Raw genomic sequence first — 12,876 nt, 5'->3', positions numbered from 1 at the left:
TTAAGCTTCTCATTGATTAATTTGTAAGACCTATACTTGATTATAGTTTTGTCGTATGGTAAGGGTAACCTTACCACTCAGTTCATGTAACAATACTTGAAGCAATTTAGAGAACATTAATGCTGTTTTGCTTTTTTTTCTTAAATGGTCACATAAACATACACTTCCCCTTACTCTCAAAGGCAACAAACCTTCCAACACTCACCAGTTATAGAAAGTATTTGCAATTTGCAAGGCACATGTATGCCATTAAGTGACATATATGACATCATTGAAATGCCTACCTCAGCTTCTTTGAATGGCACGGATCCGAGTGGTCCAATTTTCAATGACTCTTCCGCATAGATCCGGCTTAATTTGAGCGATAGCCTGCGTTACGTTCATCTTTATAGAGCATTAGTCGATTGTGATTTATTTACATAGACCTGCGACTTTACACAGGAAGAAGTCTACCGAGGTCAAATCGCATGACCCTACTCTGAAATTGATCATGCAAAATGTCAATCATGGCATTTGATCTGTGGCACGTAGCCGCCGTCCTGCTGGAACCACATGTAGTTTTGGTCTATATTTGGACAAATATAGGCTCTATAGATTATAGGCAGATCAGTAGGCTTAAAAAACTTCTTGCATCTTCGGAGAAAACGTAAACACTTAGCTGCATTTTTGGCGATGTCAAATATATGATCACTCCACAGCAAGCGGTTTGTAATGCACATACGTAGGACTGAAAGCTGTTCGAACTCCTCGGTGAAAGTACCACTCATGGATAATGGCATTGGGGAAGGGAACGCTTTTGTGACAGTAGACAGCATTGAGATTTAGAAGTATTAAATTCTACACGGTTTTTGATTCCCCATTGTACAATGCTGTCAAGATTAGAATTAAATGAGCTTATCATACGCTGCCGTTGGTATAGTCCACATCCGAGGAACAAGGATGAGAATCTAAAAACGAATATAAGAAGCTGAGGGTACTGTCATCAGCGAAACAATTAAGTGGGTTAAAAGTTTCAGGCAAAAGATCATTTATAAAAATAAGGAAAAGTGTGGGAGACAAAACGGATCCCTGGGGCACACCAGCGTTGATTTTGTGATATCAGATTCGAACCGGCGGTCCAAGACTACTTGAATGGAACTGTCCGAAAGCTAATTCCTAACCCAACAAAGAAGGGATTCATCAATACCAAATGCACATATTTTCGATAAGAGAGCTTGGTGCCAGACTCTTTTAAATGAATTTGAAATATCAAGTGGAAAAATCTTACTTTCTCCAAAACGATGTAAGGCCGGCGAGGAATTCAGATGTACACTTTCACGGACCGTGGCGATGTGCTCGGCCGGTCTTGCTTTAACGTACAGGTGTTGACTGATTGTTTATGGATCCAGTCGTTTTAAATTTGCCCATCAAACGTTGTGCAAATAGCCTCCTCAATCAATTAATTTGAATATATAATAAAGTTTACTTTTGTATAGAGTCTATAAATGATAGTCTAAAATGCATTCAATTTAAAACTATGTTCTTTAAAAACTTGGCAGAACATATTACATAGATTATAAAAATTATTTATAAGTATTGTTTCCGACAGTTTTTAACGAATTAAAATAATAACCTTTCCAAACAACTAGAGTAAGTTGCATTTGGAAGCTTAAACAAATTAACCACATCCTCTTTCTTAAAGGACCTTCATGATTCAATTTTAATTGAGTGAAATTCCATTAGAACGAGTATAAATAAAAATACTCATTATATCCAAGCCAATACTTCAAAAACGAAGAAAAAGTTGAATTCCTACATTTAAGCCAATGAAATAAATAAAGAACGTAATGTACCTGGTAACTTCATAGGATTGAAAAAAATAAAATAGATGTAGTTAAAAAATTGTAAAATGAAAGACAGCTTAAGAGGTTTAATAGCAATTATTTTGCTTCGCCCTTTTAAACTGTGAATTAAAAAAGTTTCTTCGATGACTTTTCTTTTGCCGTTTTAATATCGTTTTTCGTCGCCTCTCGTCCTTCTATAAATAGTCCTAGCATAGTCCTAGTCATTTCCATCATCGCGTCGTCATTGTTGCTGTCGTAATTCCAGGATGAAAATTACCATCACTTGATGGCTAAAACGAGAAAAGTCCTTAAAGCAAAGTGTTGATTCGTTAAATTAACACGCTGTAAATTGTATACAACAATTATACATAAAATACTTGTCGGTTGTTTGATTATACTTTAAATGAGTTTTGTAGTTTTTACTTTTCTATTTCTGTTTTCATAGTTAAGTTAGTTTTGAAATGATGACGCCTTTTGTTATTATGAAGTTTTCTTCAAACAAAAAATAATAATAAGGTAAGACTAAATCATTTTGACAGGTTCTTGATCCATGAACGGGAGATTAAGACATCGGTTTGGGGAAATATACGGTTTGAAAAATTTCGTAGATCTCGAAACACTGCGTTGATTTCAAAAAGTCACTTAGTTTTACTTTAACCTTTCAACAATGTTTAATTAAGAATATCTTAAAGTTACAAAAAAAAACACTACCAAAAGTTAGTAAAAATTGATGTTGGTCGCGATTATCTCAGCAATAATTAAAAGTATTGCCTTAAAACTTATTTACAGGCACTCAAGGGGTTATAAATAGCCCTTTTTTTACATTAAAACGAAGTGCGAGTCTTGGAAATGCGGAAGGTTTTAAAAAGGAATGCCGGTGCACATTGGTCTAACAGTTCTGAATATACAAATCAGAGGGAAAAACAAAGTTGGCAAAAGCATTCCACATTCTCGATGTGCGGTTTAAAAAATAATCTCTAGATTTGAGAGTACGCCTGAAATCAAGCTCAAGGGTTAACTGATGAGCATTACTAAAAATGTTTGTATATCGGCTGAATTGTTAAAAGAGTGGAATGCAACTGGCTCATTTGACAGAACAATGTTTGTAAAAATATTGTTAAAACAACGAAAGGCACATTTTGGAAGTGTCCTAGCGATGTAAATGTTTTAGCTATATTTTTATGGTCTACTATTTTCTAAGCCCTTTTTTGGATTCTATCTTATGGGGCATCAGCCCATATAATAACGTTATATGCAAGTTTTGGACGAATAAAAGCTTTGTAAATTACAACCTGATCAGCAGGCGTGAAAAATTTCTTGAACCGTCAGAGAAATCCTAAGCACTTAGCAGCATTTTTGGCAATGTCGAATATGTGCTCCTTCCATAAGAAGTTATCTGTAGTACACATATCGGGTACTGAAAGTTGATTAGTTTCTTGAATGTAAGTGCCACTCCTGGATAGCCGCATCAGAGGAGGGTTACGTTTGAACGACAGGAGACAGCAATGACTCTTTGAAGCATAAAATTCTACACGGTTATTATTTCCCCATTAGACAATTCTGTCGAGATAGGAATTTAATGAACTTTAAATGCGCTGCCATTGAAGTTAAACATATGAAGGACAAGGATGTGAATCTAGAATCAGTTATGAAAAGCTGAGGGTACTATCGTCAACGAAACATTTATATGTTGATTACCAATGGCGTAGCTTGTAATTTCAGTTTTTCAAGATTACCTGCTTCTATTGATAAAAGTGATAAATTTGACAACCACTTCCGTCCCATTGAAGTTCTACGATAATTTTTTTATTATTTTCAGCTTGGAAAAAGATCTTTCAGCTGTTGCTGTGGTTACCGGAAGATTAAAAAAGAGAAAAACTACGATTTGCTTTGACGATCTGCTAACAACCAACAGAAGTGACAGTAAGGTTTGTTCAAAATATTAGAATAACATAACCATGGTCTAGCAATTCGAATAACAACCTTATTTGAATATGAGTAATGAAAGTTTGAAAAACATCGAGTTGCTTCCGAATTCTTTGGAAATGGTCATTCAGGTTGAAAGAGGCCTTATTTTAAAATTATTTTTCGTTCACATTCAGTAAGACTGTCACCAAAATGTCCTCTATCCGATGAAGAGATATTATTTAATTCGTTGGGTTCATTAGAATCTTCATTATAAGCTCTTGATGCATTTTGTGCTTCAGAAGAATCTAAAATCAAAACCAAAACAAAAAAAGACGCTGGGATGCGACCCACACTGATAACTTCCCATCCCGTCTGTCGATTTGTCTTGCTTAAAAGTTTCAATTTTTACCAAATTTGCGTACTATTTTTTGTAGATTTTATTTTTTATAAAAAAACGGACTGTTGGATTTTTAAATAAAAATTACTGAATATCGAAAAACAATATTTTCTGTGAAATAAAATTAGTTTGAAGCCAATATTTTTTATTTTTGAAAATCTATTTGAGTCGAAAATCATTTTTTACCAACTTTTGTAAATTTTTTTCAGTTTTTATTTTTTTTGGAAAAAAACTGTCAATTCGATTTTTTTCAAAATTTTACTGAATGTTGACAACAATATTTTTTGAAAGACAAAAGTAGTTTGAAGCCAATATCTCAAAGTTTTGAAAAGATATTTGAGTCGAAAATCTATTTTTTACAAATTTTAATAATTTTTGTTAGGTTTTTATTTTTTGTAAAAAATATTTCTTATAAGATACAATAAGTTTGAAGGCTAAATTTCATCTTTTTGAAAAGATATTTGAATCGATATTCAATTTTTACAAACTTTGAGTAATGTTTTTTTTTGGATTTTTATTTTTTATATGTCAATTCGATTTTTTTCAAAATTTTATCAGATGTCAAAAACATTATTCTTCGTTTCACAAAAGTGTTTTGAAGATGAAATCAGATTTTATTCGTAAAATTTTGTAGGTGACAAGTTTTTTTTCAGTTTTTTTGATTTATAAAAATAACCGTTAAGTGGATTTTTTTTTCAAAAAATATACTTCTTTAATATGAAGTTAGAATATATTATATAAAATTTAATTCAAGTCTCTAGCGTTTTTGGTTCGTAAGATAATTAGGTTTTCTTGTTTCATGACTGCTGTTAAAGAAAGTATTGACATTTCAGTTCCTAAAAAACAAATATCATGTCATGACAGGGCCAACTTATTACCACCTAAGACTTTACATCTAATAAAATCTCGGAACAGCAACCGAAGAAAATGGATAAGAACAAGAGACCCTCATTTTAATTCAGAAGTTAAGGTACTTAATATCTTAATAAAGGATTCAATTTTAGCTTATAGGAACCAAGCATGGAATCAAAAATTACAGAGATTAGACAAAGTGAGTAAACCGTTTTGGAATTTATTCAAAATAATAAAAAGAAAAATACATATATTCCAGCTTTCAAAGTTTTGAATAATGTAATGATTTCATGTGTTGAAAAAGCGAATGCCTTGGCTGAAACCTTTTATGTAAACCATTTGACTGCTACAGGTATCCCTTTCAATACTACAGTTGAGTCAGTGGTCAGTGACTCAATCAATATTATAAACTCAAGTACTGTAAATGATATTTATGGACATGTTTCATTTCAAGACGTCAAAGATGTACTTATGGCACTTAAAACAAGAAAATTTGCGGGTTTTGATGATATTAAAAATTTGTATTTTAGGAATTTGCCGAAATCGGGAATTAAATTCTTACAACTCCTATTTAACTGTTGTTTGAAGCTAAGCTTGGTGCAAATTTACCATGCAATTATAGACCAATAAGTTTATTATTCTCACTAAGCAAATGTTTTGAACAGATTCTAAAAAGTAAAATTGTGTCTCAAGTGACTAGAAATAATATTTTACCGCTTGAGCAATTTGGCTTCACGGCTCACCACAGCACAGTACATCAAATTCATCGAATTACCAAACACATTAAAAATAATTTTAGAATGGGTAAAAGTACGGGCATGGTACTCCTTGACATTGAAAAAGCATTTGATATTGTTTGGCATAATGCATTATTACACAAACTTTAAAGACTCAATTTCCCAATGTACCTTATAAAGAGCATTCAATCCTTTCTGTCTGAAAGGAAGTTTAAGGTTTCAATAAATAATTGGTTTTCTGAATCTTACAATATTATGGCAGGTGTACCTCAAGGTTCGGTGCTAGGTCCAATCTTATCACTATCTTTACCTACGACTTTCCATGTTTAACAAACTGTGATAAAGTTATATTCGCTGACGATACTTGTATCTTTTCATCAGATTGAGTTGGTTTCATTATTGAAACAAATCTGCAATCTGCACTTAATGTAGTTCAAGATTATTTGTTTGATTGGACGATAAAAATAAGTGCCTCAAAGACTCAGGCTATCTTTTTCTCAAGAAAAAGAAAAAGGCTGTTTCTTGCCAAGCAATAATCTTTTAGTTGGTGGAATAAGTACAGAATGGAGTTCAAGTGCTAAGTATCTTGGAGTTCATTTTGATACAACTTTAACTTTTGGCTTGCATGTACAAGAAGTAATCAAATAGTTTAATATAACTAGCAAAACTCTTTATCCATTTATAAACCGCAAATCTAAACTGAGTAATGATAATAAGCTCCTGATATTTAAAGCAGTTTTTCAAGCGATTATGTTTTATGGTTCACCGTGTTGGGGGATATGTGCAGAAAGCCATATTCGTAGACTTCAAATAGCTCAAAATAAAGTTTTAAAAATGATTCTGAAGTTCCATGGTCGTTTCAACAGCTAAGCTTCACTCTATGTCAAACATAGAACCAGCATTGCAAAGAATTGACAAAATCAATGTACGCTATAATTTATCTTGTTTATCTTCAGATAACATATTGATTTCAAACCTAGCTTCTTAGTTATATATAATTACTAGCTGACCCGACAAACCTTGTTTTGTCATATAAATAAATTCTAGAGAATAGAAATAAATACCTAACTTATTGTAAGTTTGTACGGATGTGGTATATATGTAAGTAGAAGAGCTATAGAGTACTGTAAACGGTGACAAAATATTAAAATAACAAATCACCAAACAATTTTTTTTTAATTAATCAATTTAATTTAACATATCGCTAATTATTACAATACTAAAAAAAAAAAAAACAATATCAATCCCTTAATGCAACAGAGTGTACAATATTTTTTGTGATCCCATCTTTCGCCAATACAAACAAACTGGATGGTTTGCCCACTCTAGAGCACGCCACGTATAATTGTCCATGTGAAAAACATGAAGTACTCAAATCTAAGCCGCAGACAGACATCGTTTGGCCTTGAGACTTATTGATAGTCATTACAAATGAAAATCTAATTGGAAATTGAAGGCGCTTGAATTGAATTGGCACATCTGAAGGTATAATAGGGATTCGCGGTAGTAATATTTGTTCACCTAGGAATTTGCCATTTAAAATAATGGCTTCGATAACATTTTTCATTCATTTTTTAATTGCTAATCGGGTTCCGTTGCACAACCGCGGTGGGTTCAAATTCCGAAGCAAAATTACCGGAGATCCAACCTTTAGTTGTAAATTATGCGGTGGCATGCCTGGTAAATCTAATGAGTTCAAAAACTCAGTTGGATAATTTACTGCTTCGGTAGCATCACAAACTGTATCAATTAATTTGTATGACCCCAAGTCTTCTGGTAACAAATGTTGTATCTTAAGGTTTATATCGTTGACATCCACATTTTTTGCTGCTAAAATTGCTCTTTCTGCCAGCCACTCATGATTTGTATATTTTCGGTGTACATCGGGAAATATCTGTTCAATGAGAGCATCTTGTGAATCAATAATCGTGCAGAAATCGACCGGTAATTTTATGCATCAGTTTCATCGGTAGTAAATTTTCCGTCGCCTATATCTAACAGTTGCTTCTAAAATGTTTCAGCGGATGGATCTTGAAGCATTTGAACACGCATATTTACTTTCAATTGTACTTTTTCAACATTACGCCACAGTGGCGATGATTTAAAGCACGCGTTGATCTCATCAGCGTACGTTAAACGCGGAATAACGGGAAGTGTTTGCCTGAAATCACCTGAAAGGAGTAACAGAGTGCCGCCAAATAGTCTGTCGTTGTTTTTTATGTCTTTCAATGTCCTGTTCAATGCCTCAAGTGAATGTTTGTGTGCCATAGTGCATTCATACCAGATGATAATTTTACACTGTTTCAGCACTGTGGCCATGGATGATTGTTTTTTTATATTGTTTTGAATATTTAGTGGCAGTTTAAATACTGAATGAGCTGTTCTGCCTCCATCCAATAAAGTTGCCGCAATGCCAGAAGATGCAACAGCCAATGCGATACCATTGTTTGATCGTATTTTAGCAAGAATTAGCGAAATAAGGAATGTTTTGCCAGTTCTACCTGATGCATCCAAAAAAAAGAATCCACCTTGTCCTGCCGAAACTGCGAGCATGATGTTCTTTGTTCTTCATTCATTATTGGGACATTGCGAGCAACTACCGCTGCCATTTCTGCAGTATTGTATTGTTGTTCACGATTCGATTCATTGTCTATTAAATCAGATGCATTTCGAGTAGGTGAATGCATACCGAAATGACTGAGTGGTAAGTTGGCAACTATAATGCAAAGATCCTCAATAGCAATCAATGCTTCATTGTACATAGCGTCACTGAATATTATCGTAAGATCGTTGCACCGTGTACGATGTTGATGCAATATATCATCAGTCATTGAATCTTTGTGATTATCCCATAATGTCTCTGCTCTGGCCGGGAAACATGTAGTCAGCACTATAGCAAATAGTAAGCGAATTTGTTTAGCTGTACAGTTCAATCCTGCTTCAGTAAGTACACATTCCCATTGGTTGTCGTCTTTCAGCAAGCCGAGTGCAAGGCATGCATCTTTATACGTTGGATACTGTTGTCCATTCACTTTACGTATATGTTCAAATGATAATGGACCGGTGATATTAACCAATAACAGTCGAAGATAGAAGCACTCAGTCTGCTTTGGATTGACTGTAAATACTTGCCCCAAGGTATTTGATTTGAATAAACCGGGACATGCATCAATTGGCGTACCTTGCTTGCGAGGCATCTATTTTTTTGTAGCAGCCCATGTGAAATAGCGGGGTACTTCTGAAAAGAGTAATGTCCGTGTGAAAGCACCAAAAGCATCCGCACGATTACACAATTCAAAAAATTCAGTGAGTGTAGTTTTTGGTGGACTAATAGCATAATCAAACGCTGTCTCGCTCGTGAAATATACGCGCTGGCCGTTTTCAAGATGGATAACTAAATGAGTAACTGCTGGATCCCGTTCATGAATTGGGAAACCAAAGATACGCCAAACAGCTTAATTTGAGCTGACGTACCGGCCAATTTGATAAAGTGTTATTTCGTCATCTTTATTAACCGGAGGAGCATTCAAATTGGTATTTTCAACCCGAAAAACAGCCATATCACTGCCTTTATTCACATACTTGCAAATGTATTTGATGCTCTTCACTGAACTGCAGAACTCAACATTAATATGAGCATTGAATGTTTTACTCAGCAAAGGCGAATATGGGACCACCCAACGGTTATCAATGTCAATGTCTACGCTGTTAATATTTTTAACAAATGATTGTCTGCAATTGTCGGGATGTCTTCTACGATAAGTTGGATATCCATCAACATTTGTGATTGTATCGTTAGTGAAATTTTTCGGAAAACTTTTAGTACACTTTCCGTCTGCCATGCAAGGTGATGAACGATTAAGATTGCCGCATGGGCCATGAATCATGTTTGTTGTAACAATATCAAACAACATTTGATCAGTAGACGGATCTGGAATTTCCGCAGAAATTATACTGTCGATTTCCACAGGACGTATTTTATATAATATATTCTTCCACACGCAACTTTTGTTGATTAAATCTCAAGTATCGTAATCGTTCGCTCTCTATCTTTACATACATACATGTCGACCATGAATTGCTGACAAAGCTCACGACATCGTAGAATAACGTTGCTCTGGTCGCGTCTAATCATCAACTGAAACGCATAAAAATCCTTCGATCTGACATTCTTGTTTGTTTCGGCACCTGTTGTAGAATATCGTTGTTTAATATTTATGCAATACCCATCCTGTCCCTTCCAAAACATTAGCGGATATTGGAGAGCATCATATAAACGGTGTGTATCAGCAATAAACTGTAGATTATTATTTGTACGGTCGCCAACCATGATTCCATCAACATCGTCAAGAACAGGTGCATTAAATCTACGAATATGCTCTCCAACAGGTGATTTATCAGGACTGATGACAATAGCGTGATTATCACTTTGTAAATTGTGCATGTGAGATTTGAATATTTTCAACAATTCATTATGCTCATTCAATAGAGCATCCAGGTCGCTGACGATGCGTCTGGCAAAATGCGAGTCGAGGTTATTATAGCCACAACGTGCATCCACACGTTCATTTCTCCGCCCATAAAGTAAATTTGTAAAAATTTAGATGCTTCGTTCGGCATTGGCAGCAATGAGCCCATTTTGTGATATATTTGGCCTTTGATTTTGAATGTTGAATTGAATTGTTGACCATTGTTGATAGGAATATTCTTAACTATTTCTGTTGCTCCGAACGATGTCATTTGGAAACACGAATTAAATGTTCGAATTGACTTTAGGAAAAGATTAGAATCTGGATCTGTGCCGATAAGTAAACCGTTCAATGGTTCCGGTGGTGTCTCAATTGCAGGTAATTGGACCTTTCCTGATGACCAACACATCCCAGGTGTCTCATTTTTAAACTTAAGAGCTTTACAATGCGGACATTCCTTGTCCATAGCACCAATTACCACTTTTGAATGAGCATAATATTGAATATCAGGGTCATACTCGAATGCTAGACGCAGAAATGAATTATATGTAAATGATCGATGTACCTTTTGACGCTGCTGGTCACTTGCTCTGCTTCTGCTAACTGTCAAACGACGCGCTTGCATTTGTTCTAATCGCCTTTGTTCATTTCGTCCAGCTCGTTCATCCACACGCGCATTAGTATCATCTTGTTGGGTTTGTTCTTCTGTTCTTTGGGTTCTTGCATTCCACATGCCTGCAGAATTACGTGTATAACGGCCCAAAGAAGTTCTTCTGCGTTTTGCTGAAATTTAATTAGTGGAAAGCAGTATATTTAATAGTTATTGGTGTATTTTCGTTTATTATTTCACTTACCATTCATAATAATTCTCTTTTATAATGATTTTCCCAAATTTTTGCACACACTGGCTTTAATGTTCTTACTAAAGGGTTTTTTAATAATAAAGAAATTAATAAATGAATTAAATATAGTGAAATAAATGAAATATAATACGTTTAATACAATAGCCGTTGTTCACGGGAGCTTGTGACACGTCTTAAGTATTTTTAAGGTATTAAGTTAATGTGAGAACTAAACTTTTTTTAAATTATGAATAAGACAAATATAAATAATAAACAATTACAGCTCCTACAAAGAAAAACTGATTAATAATCACTTGCGCAGTTATCGACAGAGTTTAAAATTATTAAATTAACAATATTTATTAAACCATAGCACTTAGGAATATAAAAAATAGATAAAAACCTATTCTCAGACCTACCGAATGTATATGCAAAATTTCATTGAAATGGGTTAAGCCGTTTCGAAGGAATATGGCCACTAACACTGTGACAGGAATATTTTATATATATAGATTATTGAAAGTAAATTTTCGTTCTTTTTTCTTATTTTCCATTTTAAGACTGACTTGTGATATTAATTTTATAATTTACTTTTTAATTTTTTTAATTATTATTATTTTTCTATTTATTTATTTTTTATCTATTAATTTATTTATTGACTTATTTATTATTTATTTATATATTTAATTATGTGTTTATTTATTTATTTGATAGCTAATTAATTAATTAATTTATTTATTTATCAATTATTTGTTTAATTTATTTGATTTTTTTGTTTATTTAATTTATTTTTTGTTTATTATTGTTTGTTCATTAATTTATTTATTATTCATTTTTTTTTTTTTTTGTTTGATTTTGAATTGTCTTCTATATATTTTGTTATTTCTTTATTTAATTTTGTTTATGCATACGTACACCACACGCACGCACAGACATCTTTCTAAAAATCTTTTATTTGGACTCTAGAAAAGTCGAGAAATGTCAAAATGTTCAATTTGACAAATCGGACCCATTACAATAACTTCTTATGTGAAGTTAATAAGTTCCCAACGTAAAATTGCGGATTCATACAATTTTTATTAAATAATTCATTACTTTTTCTTCGATATTCTGATCAAAAAATTAGATATGGTTCAATGAATAATGAAGTTTTCGTTTGGTAACAAAACTTAATTTATTTTTTATTTATATTTTTAAAAGAAACTAATTTCGACAGTTTCTGCTTTCATTGGCCAAAAAATGATTTGTTTTTTGATTTTAAGTCAATTTTTAATACCTTAAACGAATTTAAGCAACGCACAAATAGTCACAAACTTTTTTATTACAAATGATCCCAAAAAACTTAAGAGTCAATTTTAAAAATGTGTATCCACGCACAGACTAAATAAACATTTCAGTTAACGTGTTGAAATTCGTATTGCCTACCTATTTCACTAAGACAATAGAGTTTTCGAATTTTGGAGCTGTTAGTTAATGGAAGTACCTTAGTATTTTTTAATCTACCGCTGGTCCCTGGTTTGTATTTCTGTGTGATGTTGGAGTTGGTGGCTGTGTCAGACAGGACGATATATTTTGAGCTCGAATAAAAAAGTGTTTGCAGGTTGAAGTTGTAGTAAAAAAAAGATACAAAGGACACAAAATATTTGACGCAAGTAAGGAATTGATCATCGGAACATTTGTTTGCAATAAAACTTAATTAAACACTTAACACACGTCTTGTGCTATTTCACAACATGGAACTTGATAACTTTTTTTTACTGTGAAACCTACTGTTGAGCTTAATAGTCATCCAGCCATTAAGTTTACAGCGGCTGTTAAGTTTGACAGTTTTCTGCAAACGTGTCATGA

The sequence above is a fragment of the Eupeodes corollae genome, chromosome 1 (assembly GCF_945859685.1).
Source record: "Eupeodes corollae chromosome 1, idEupCoro1.1, whole genome shotgun sequence".
NCBI classification, from domain to species: Eukaryota; Metazoa; Arthropoda; class Insecta; order Diptera; family Syrphidae; genus Eupeodes; species Eupeodes corollae.
This window is presented reverse-complemented; position numbering follows the sequence as displayed.